At 44.0% G+C, this 10,984-nt stretch overlaps 1 pseudogene; it reads right to left on the reverse strand.

Moving 5' to 3' along the window:
* Positions 1–10,213: 10,213 nt before the first annotated feature.
* LOC126089942 (5S ribosomal RNA) lies at positions 10,214–10,330 on the reverse strand (annotated as a pseudogene).
* Between the last annotated feature and the right edge of the window lie 654 nt (positions 10,331–10,984).

Below are 10,984 nucleotides of genomic sequence, written 5' to 3' on the forward strand. Positions count from 1 at the left end.
TCTGTACAAATTGTAAATAGCCTTTCGCTTCCAGTATTTTACCCCTGCCACCTTCAGTATTTGAAGGAGAGTATTCCAGTCAACATTGTCAAAAGCTTTCTCTAAGTCTACAAATGCTAGAAACTTCGGTTTGCCATTCCTTAACCTCTCTTCTATGAGTAGTCGTAGGAACAGTATTGCCTCGCGTGTTCTTACATTTCTCTGGAATCCAAACTGATCTACCTCGGGGTTGGCTTTTACCAGTTTTTCCATTCTTCTTTAAACGGTTTGTATTAGTATTTTGCAACCGTGACTTCTTAAACTGATATTTCGGTAGTTTTCACACCTGCCACCGCCTGCTTTTTTTTTTGGCAAGAGAAGGCGCTAGGGCATGACGTATGAGGAACAGTAGCACTCTCTAGGAGGAAACCATGCATACCGTAACTGTGGCTGCATGACAGAGCGCGTATTAGACCGCAGTCTCTGCGAAAAAGTATGATTGAATAAATGGTATCTCCAGAATACGAACACGGTGGAAAAAATCACCCTGAATAATATACACTACTACTGTCCAGCCGAACGACTATGGAATACAACGAGCAAATTAAATAGCAAACACATGAAGATCCATTATGCAAGCCCACGTAAAATGAATGTACGTGAAGAAGACATAAAGCCGTCCTCACACGAGACGAGGCAACCAACGTTGACGTGGACGTGGGCGCTGACGCGACATCCGACCCCACGAGAGAGCGCGCCTACGGCACGTGGGATGAGCTGGTTAACGTGATTTGCGTTCTCAGCACTCTGCAGCGACCGTTGTCGGATTTATTTGGCTCGTAAATCACAAAATAGACGCACGTAAAGAAGTTGCGTTACCACTGTTAGAGATTGTTGAAGAAGAGCAGAGAAATATCACGAAGAAGATTCTGGGGTCGTACGTGACTCGAACAGCGAATTGCTACAAAGACACTACATAATGCTGTACAACGATCTGACATGTGTATTAGCAGAAGATATTCACCAGTGCAACTGAATCTCCATCGCATTTTCGGTTTTAAAATGAATATAATTATAGTTTCTAATGTGAGTTTGCGCTTGCATAATACACATATTCTTGATGTTGCACTGACTACCAACACACTGAAATAACGTATTCCATCATATACAATTCAAGATCGAGATTCGTTTCGCAATTTCACTCGAAGCTGCTCACCATCATTGGAAAATATATTTGCCGGCAAGATACAAACATGAGCCAGTCCTCACAGAGATAGGTTGATATTTTTTACAGGAAGTTTTATACAGTATAACCCCGCTTTTACGCTCCTGGAATTAACGTTTCCCCGCCGTTTGCGACATTTTTTATAGGTCCCGTCAAATTTCCTACGCCCACAATGATAATTTGCCCCTGATTTTGCGTGAACATATTTATAATTTTCGCGTGATTTACGCATTACAAAAAAAATGTTTGTAGAGAAAATATGATGCTGGCATGACGTTGGCCGTCCAGTAGTGTTTACAGATATTAAGTGGTTAAGTTTCTTGACACCAGGGCACTCCATTCAGCGGATTACAACCGGTAAACGAGTTTAAGTTGTAACAATTTGTGCCGTATCTCCCGCCGCTGCCAAGCTCTACTTGGCGCGGTGGCTGATGGGAGTAACTAGGTCCGTTCAAATGAAGATATCATGACCAATCACAACCATTTCCAGATTGTCCTTGCTGCGCAGATGCAGTTTCATGATTGTTGTGATCATCGTGATACCTTTGTCGAACCATATTTAGCGTGTTTCGGCGTATGGCCACGTGGAGCGCTAGTTGACATCGTCATTCACTTTGTGTTGCTCAAATGTTGTTAGTGTAAACACAGTGCCGGTTACGTATTGTATTCATGCGAAGCAAAACGTGTTTAGAGAATTTAATCTCATTGTCAAGTGCAGTATTTACGTATGTATTTTTTGTGAAGTTACACAGACAGACATTGTAAGTGGCAGTTTCCGGGCGCGCGCGCGCGCGCGTTTGTGTGTGTGTGTGTGTGTGTGTGTGTGTGCGCTCGCGCGCGCGCAGGAGGGGGGGGGGGGTTCTACATGACTGATGAGGAACAGTACCCGATAACCTCTAAAAGACGACTACAGTGGAAGAGATGCAGAATAACACATATTCAGACACCATACAAAATACTTATTTACATATTTGCACTAGACAATGATAAAAAATTCTCGAAACGCGTCATGCTAATCGTGAAAAATACGTAACTAGTGCAGTATTTCATTATTTAAATAATGAATGACAGCAGCAGGCTTTCAAAAACATCGATTATGACATGAAATTGAGTCAAACATTCGTACTTCCCAGACAGTTATCAGTTCCAGGTACATCAGTGGTTTTTATTAGATAATAAACTTTCATTAGATATTAAAAAAGTCACTGGCAAATCTTTTCATGCCTGTTATGAACATATATCATACATAACGTGCAACGGGGTATCCTATACGTAACTTTTACAGCTTAAAACGTTATTTCCCACATTTTCCCGCGTTTTGCACCATTTTTTTTAAAGTCCCTTGAAAAGTATAAAAGTGGGATTTCATTGTAGTAGCAAAAATTTCCATTGTGTAACTTGTGTTTACTTTCACACTTACATAGGCAGTGACGCTAAGATCTCTGGCTACTGGGGAAACATTCCAGCCTTGACCCGTGTAACAAGAAATGCTGCAAATACATTATTGATAATAAATAATATGGACTTTTGAGGTAATACTTATATTAAATGAGTAAGAAAGATCCAGAATCTTTTAGGAAACAAAAGGTGAAACAAAAATTTGGGAGAAAATGGATGCTAACCTGCTTCCTTCCACGTTACAACTCATGAGCTCATGACGCTATTAACTACGCTGCAGCCTTGGCATAGTAACCACACCTCAGTGTACGCCTTTGTGGCATACTCTGTAAAGACTGTGCTTACAAATGTAATTCTTTTATACTTAATTTAATTGTACAAGAAAGATGCGCTTTTGATATATCATCCTTGTGCTGTAGAATTGAAACGGTATATTTTCATGACACACAAGTGTAACACAGATAGCACCAAGTGCAGGAAACTATTTTCACACCACGTACTCTATGAGAGAGAAAACCCACTAAATATGATGTTTAACGCCATACAGTATCGCGGCTCCTAAGTCCTGCCTGTGATTTAAAACGATGTCGCATCTCACTGGCCACGTCTCTCTCCATGAGGAAAAAAATTTGACATACCAGATTCCTTATTTCACAGCACAGTACAGTGGAACGCGGAATCTAAATAAAAGATACATTGCGCAAGCTCACTTTTAGTGTACGCTATCTGATTTGCCGGCTGTATTCTAATGTCTAAAACTCATGTTTTCATACCGCACTTCAGTGAAATTGTCTTGTGTCCGATTCAGTACTCTTGCTGACTCACCTTATGGTAGATGTGATGCAGCGTTGTGCACAATGATTCCGTATTCGAATCTAGAACTTGCTGACACAGTGTTTACTTACGGAAAGGCAAATGCCAACGGTCGGTGGGCACCAAGATTGTATCAGGAGACCACCCCGCCGACAACAACCACAGCATTCAAGGTTTGCAACAGTGTTTCGCCGTTTGTCTGAGAAGGGTCGTTTCAGGAAGCAGAAGATCATGAAGGGTGTACCCGAAATGTTCAGACACCAGATTTGGAGGAAAACTGTGGAAGGCGACCGCCGTGTCACTATCAAACAGTTGGCCCGCCAATACAGGATAAGCCAGACGGCCGCCTGGAACATTCTCAGCCGACCCTTGTGGCCGAGCCGTTGTAGGCGCTACAGTCTGAAACCGCGCGACCGCTACGGTCGCAAGTTCGAATCCTGCCTCGGGCATGGATGTGTGTGATGTCCTTAGGTTAGTTAGGTTTAAGTAGTTCTAAGTTCTAGGGGACTGATAACCTCAGATGTTAAGTCCCATAGCGCTCAGAGCCATTTGAATTTGGAACATTTCTCCATGACAATTGTTATCACCTCTTTCACTTATATCGTGTGCAGCGCTTACTAGCGACAGACTTTCCACACTGGGAGCAGTTTTGTCACTGCTTTCTTCACCAGGCAACCACAATTCCGGGATTTGAATCATCCATCATATTCACAAATGAGGTCACCTTTACCCGGAATGGTGTCTTCACTTTCATAACAGTCATCTGTGGGATAGTATCCAGAACCCGCATTGTATGGTGACAGAAAACCATCAGCATCGGTGCAGCCGGAATATGTCGGCCGCGATAATTGGCGACGGTATTTTGGGACCAGTCTTCCTTCCACGTCGCCTAACACGCCGGAGCTATCTGCATTTCATGGGAGTGACTTTGCCTCTCCTACTGGCAGAAGTGCCACTGACGATTCGCAGGGTTATGAGGCTGCTACATGATGATGCTCCACCCTATTTCGCCGTTAACGTCCGGACGCATCTCAATCGTGCCTTTCTTGGTCGATGGATCGGAAGAGGGGGTCCAGTTGCATGGCTTACTCGTTTACCGGATCACAACCTGTGCGATTTCAGGTTATGGGGCCATCTCAGATGTGGAGACACTGGAGCAGTGTATTCATGCTACCTTTGACACTGTTCGGATGCAGCCTGGTCGATATGAACGTGTGAGACAGAACATGCTACGGCGCATATACGCCTCCGTTGAGGCACATGAAAATCATTTTCAACACTTACTGTAACTGGCTGCATGGTACAGCACGTATTAGACTGCAGTCTCTGTAGCAACGTATTAATGAATAAGTGGTCTCTAACATGGAAACCATGCGTTTCCGGATGGGTTCATTAGACCTTTTTTGCTTCGTACCCTCTCATCGATCAGTTCTTAGAGTTTGTATACGATGGAAGAAATCACCCTGTATAACTATGAAGTCGATAATCTATTGTACATGTTGTTGTTGTGGTCTTCAGTCCGGAGACTGGTTTGATGCATCTCTCCATGATACTCTATCCTGTGCGCGCTTCTTCATCTCCCAGTACCTACTGCAACCTACATCCTTCTGAATCAGTTTAGTGCACTCATCTCTTGGTCTCCCTCTACAATTTTTCCCCTCCAAGCTGCCCTCCAATACTAAATTTGTGATCCCTTGATGCCTCAGAACATGTCCTACCAGCCGATCCCTTCTTCTAGTCAAGTTGTGCCACAGATTTCTCTTCTCCCCAATTCTATTCAATACCTCCTCATTAGTTATGTGATCTACCCATGTAATCTTCAGCATTCTTCTGTAGCACCACATTTCAAAAGCTTCTATTCTCTTCTTGTCCAAACTATTTACCGTCCATATTTCACTTCCATACATGGCTACACTCCATACAAATACTTTCAGAAATGAATAGAGTCCACAGCTCGTGGTCGTGCGGTAGCGTTCTCGCTTCCCACGCACGGGTTCCCGGGTTCGATTCCCGGCGGAGTCAGGGATTTTCTCTGCCTCGTGATGACTGGGTGTTGTGTGGTGTCCTTAGGTTAGTTAGGTTTAAGTAGTTCTAAGTTCTAGGGGACTGACGACCATAGATGTTAAGTCCCATAGTGCTCAGAGCCATTTGAACCATCAGAAATAGAGCTAACTCACTGAAAAATGTTGCCCACACATTCTTAATAAATACGGCTGAACACCCAAGAATCCCATTTAGCAAAATGCATCACCAGAAACAGAGAAACTGTCTGTCAAATGTATATGACTACAGTGGTATAAAAACAAAAAAAATACGAATGCAGAGAAGGGAACGAGAAAGAGAGCAGAGAGAGCATGAGGGGCTTGGCTGGAACCAGACGGCGGACGGCCTTATTGGCATCAGAACGGGAAACTCGGAGTGATGGATGGCGGGCTGTTGTTGCTGTGAAATATGGCCGCGGATGCTGCCGTCGACAGACCGTGGCGCCCGCTGTTCGCGGGAGGACGCCATCCGAGAGCCGCGCGGCCAGACAGACGTGCGCCGTCATTCCGCTGTCCTCCCCAGGAAGCAGCGGCCTTTTTATCGCCGGCCTCAGGTGCTGTGCGCTCCAGCTTGTCTCATCCGTAGCTCGTAGTAGCTGTAATGAAGTCTCAGGCGCACCATGTGACTCTGTTTACTGCCTGAACCAGCATTTCCACAACGGAGCCCTGTTGCTAAATACGCTTTCGGTTTCCAGGAAAATTTCATAAATCTAATTTAGAAACTAAGTATTACAGAGAAACGAATTAACTCTGTCCCATTTGACCTGCTGGCCACAAAGGAGAGGGGTCATTAGAAAATGCAGTACGACAAAAATAAGCGAAGGAATCGGGACCATACTGGCATTTTCCTAAATCTGTTTAGGAGAACCTCGGACGATTGAAATCATAACAGCGTTTCTATCTCGCTCCTCTCAAATATGGTTTCATTGTTAATTTAATAACAATTAATTTAGGTGCGACAGACGAATTAATGTGCTTATATAAAATGTGTAACGGATTGGTTCATTCACAATTACCAACTGCCATCTAGGTAACAATAGGTCTTATCACTTCGAAAAGTATATTATTGTAACAAATAATTACACACAATTATGTTAATTAATTTTTCTGGTATTATACAAAATTATGTTACGTAATTCTGTCGGTACAACTACTTCATATTTACAAATGAAAAGCTAAAATGCGGATGTTCGTCATGAAAGAGTATGCAGTACGGATTAACACATAGAGCGAGAACTACGTTTGACAGTGCAGTTTAGCATAATTAAAAATGTTTACGATAGACAGTAAATGTTAAGAAAACACCCAAAAAGACTTCAGTGTGTTTTGTTGTGATTATGATTGTATTACAAATTCTTTATATTCTGTTGTTTTGTCATGTGTACATCTTCCGTGCAGTAAGTATTGTCTTTTACTGACATTGTAAATTTAACCCACACACACACACACACACCGGTTTTTTTTACGATTAATTGTAGTGTTTTCTTTACATTTATTTACTGTTTAGCAAAAATATTTTCTGTTATGTCATCCACAAAGGCAACAAGGCATCGAATTCGTAGGAGACAAGCCCTATTTGCTGCCGAAAGGGTGGCCTAACTATAGGCGCCGGCGCCTATAACGTCGACGCTTTGAAGCGTCGTTCGATGATATTAGCGTACACGGGTTCCTATCCTCGATTTGTTCCTCAAGACACCCTCTAAAACCCGTCGAACTGGTAAACCCTGTATATTTCCACTGAGCTCATGCAGCCATACTGACCCCAGTGATACTAAGAGGTTAGATGTACGCTCGCCAATTCCTTGATGCACAACACTTCTTATTACCTCCTTCCACAGGAATTCGAAAAGCGTCTTCCAGACGTTCTTGCTCCTACTACCCGAACCCATAACAGACTGCGCCTTTCTTAGAATCTTATACATGTCCTCCATTATTTCTGTCTGATTAAGCTCCCAGTGTGATGATGAAGTATTGATGGAATTAAAGCTGTGAGGGCGGGCTGTGAGTCGCACTTGGATAGCTCAATCGGTACATCACTTCCCCGCGGAAAGCAAAGGTTCCAGGTTGGAGTCTCGTTCCTGATACACAGTTTTAATCTACCAGGAACTTTAAATCAGCTCACACTCTGTCGCAGTGTGAACATTCATTCTGGATTATGTAACATACTACTTCATAGAATGAGCTACCGCTTTCTTGGTTGAATTTCATTTACGAAAAATTCTCATGACGAATCGCAGTCTGGTACTTTTCCTGGAACTACGAGGGCGTGCTGAAAACTAATGCCTCCGAATATTTTATTCTGTTCTCAATATCGGTTGAGGTGTTCTATGTCACACATATTACTCGGTCGACTCTCCAGCTTCGCTATCGCAAGTTGCAACCATATGCCGCTAGCGGCATTAATATTACACACGAAAACTTGAAATTCCTTATAGCTTCTCCTTTATTTGACTTTTGGGCGCGAATATCCCGAATGTGGAAAGTAATACCACTATTAATCAACAGAGTTTTCAAATAAAGAGAAAACCCTAACAGCTACAATAAAGCACATGGTTTCGTTTGAGAATATCCGCTATTCTGCTGACACTCTGACACGGCAGTTTTAGGTGAGGGGGGAAGGGAGTAGGAGATAGATGACGTATATTGGAGATCGCTTGTGCCGTTGACTGTATCCTGCGCGTTTATTTTAGGAGGCAGTGGTAACAAAGAAAGTCCGTTGGCGCTGTCAGGGGGACGAGACGGAAGTCCACAGCCAGTGTCCTTCCCTTTCTCCCTTTCCTCCTCCCCGGCTGTCAGATTTTATCGCTGGCGCGCCAGCGCGGCCTCCTAGCGCCAGTCTGCACAGGGCTTCATCGATCGCTGGCGCGGCCCGCCGGACCAGAATTAGTTCGCAGGGCGGCTTCAGATCGTATCGCACAAAGTCTGGAGGGCGCCACATGAAAGCGACGTGGGCGCAGTGTCTACAAAGTAAGCTCAAGAAAGGGAGCCGACAGGGAGTAGATGAGGCCTGCAGCGTCTGGAACAGATATTGGGAAACGTGTGACACTGGAATGGCGATACTCCAAACACCGGCATCAGTTCCTGCTAAACTTATTGGAAAGAGAAACCGTGGTACATATGAACCCGACAAGACTCGTGATAGATTTTCTGTACACGTTTCCTTCCCATCTTACTTTCAAAAAAATTTTTCGTTGAACTTGGGTCCACGGTTACGACGAATTGTTAAAATGATTGCGTACCGCCAACAACTGTACGTTTTACTTTAATTATTGTATCATCGTACATGCGGATGATATTGTAGTATACAGAGAAGTTGCAGCATTAGAAAATTGCAGCGAAATGCAGGAAGATCTGCAGCGGATAGGCACTTGGTGCAGGGAGTGGCAACTGACTCTTGACATAGACAAATGTTATGCATTGCGAATACATAGAAAGAAGGATCCTTTATTTTATGATTATATGATAGCGGAACAAACACTGGTGGCAGTTGCTTCTGTAAAATATCTGGGAGTTTGCTTACGGAACGATTTGAAGTGGAATGATCATATAAAATTAATTGTAGGTAAGGCGGGTGCCAGGTTGAGATTCATTGGGAGAGTCCTTGCAAAATGCAGCCCATCAACAAAGGAGGTGGCTTACAAAACACTTGTTCGGCCTATACTTGAGTATTCCTCATCAGTGTGGGATCCGTACCAGGTCGGGTGGACAGAAGAGATAGAAAAGATCCAAAGAAGAGCGGCGCGTTTCGTCACAGGGTTATTTGGTAACCGTGATAGCGTTATGGAGATGTTTAGAAAACTCAAGTGGCAGACTCTGCAAGAGAGGCTCTCTGCATCACGGTGTAGCTTGCTGTCCAGGTTTCGAGAGGGTGCGTTTCTGGATGAGGTATCGAATATGTTGCTTCCCCCTACTTATACCTCCCGAGGAGATCACAAATGTAAAATTAGAGAGATTCGAGCGCGCACGGAGGCTTTCCGGCAGTCGTTCTTCCCGGGAACCATACGCGACTGGAACAGGAAAGTGGCAATGACAGTGGCACCTAAAGTGCCCTCCGCCACACACCGTTGGGTGGCTTGCGGAGTATAAATGTAGATGCAGATGTAGATTTTCGACCTTAAGCTATTTTCAGGCATCCTAAGAGAAATATCAGTTAATAGTAAACAAAGTAACAAACCAGATGATAAAATACGCTAAGGTTGATAAGGGCTTACTGAATATTTGTAGACAATACGTTTGTCAAAATTCAGCGATGGAGCACTACTGTCTTATTGTGTTTGAAGAGTGACTATAGCTATCGTACCTTCGAGTGCAAATGTCAGAGCACGATAATGTTTGCCAATATACGTAGTTTTAAATCTGTGACGTGCACCCATATTATAGGTGCTCGTCGTACAGTTTTTTTTTTATTACAACCGTCACATTTGCACTCATAAGAACAATGGTTATGGACACTCTTCAAATACAACACTTGCAAGAGACTAGTATCATCCCACTGTTTATCAAGGTCTTTGAATCCGTCATCTCTCAGCACTTCCATAATTACTTTAACTCAGTCCGAACAGACCTCGGAAGGCCCAACGGTACGACCGACCACCGTGTCATCCTCTGCCAAGAGGCGTCACTGGATGCGGATACGGAGGGGCATGTGGTCAGCACACCGGTCTCCCGGCCGTTTGTCAGTTTTCGTGACCGGAGCCGCTACTTCTCGATCGAGTAGCTCCTCAATTTGCCTCGCAAGGGCTGAGGGCACCCCGCTTGCCAACAGCGCTCGGAAGACCGGACGGTCACCCATCCAAGTGCTAGTCAAGCCCGACAACGCTTAACTTCGGTGATCTACGGGAACCAGTGTTACCACTGCGGCAAGGCCATTGGCTCAGCGTACACTGCTACCTACCTCTAATTATAAAACAGTGTGGCTTCAGTCCTAACTTCATTCTGATGACAAATTCCTGCACCTAACTCATCTCCTATCCCATAATAATCGTTAATCCGACGTTTTTGTGTCCCTTGACATAGAAAAATAATATGACCATTTATGGCATTCCTGTATCCTCTTCGAACTCCTGATATGTGGACTACGTCTGCCTGATTGAGTCCATTGCATCTGTCTATTTTCTGTCACTATTAATAATACCAATTCCCGAACCTGCTACGCTACTGCGGTTGTATCCAAAGCATTGTCCTTTCTCCACTCCTATATATTTTTGACACTCCGAAATCGCAACCTCTTGTGCATCTCCTCCAGTATGCTGATGACACCATCTACCGAGCCCTCTCCACTGCGCTCCAGAAATCTCAGCGCTCCCTCCAGAATTATCTGAAGCAATTCACAACCTTGTTGCAACCATGGCACCCGAAACTCGAGCTAACAACGCCAATTTTTTTCTGCTAATAACATATCGTGATGTGCTGTCGGGAATACTGAAAACACAAAAACACCACCACCCTCCTTCACTTATCTACTCTCCATTTTCTCTTACAGTGCAATTTTAACACACTCCCTCACCCTGACTACGTAACGCGCGCT

This window comes from Schistocerca cancellata, chromosome 6 (genome assembly GCF_023864275.1).
Source record: "Schistocerca cancellata isolate TAMUIC-IGC-003103 chromosome 6, iqSchCanc2.1, whole genome shotgun sequence".
Taxonomy (NCBI): domain Eukaryota; kingdom Metazoa; phylum Arthropoda; class Insecta; order Orthoptera; family Acrididae; genus Schistocerca; species Schistocerca cancellata.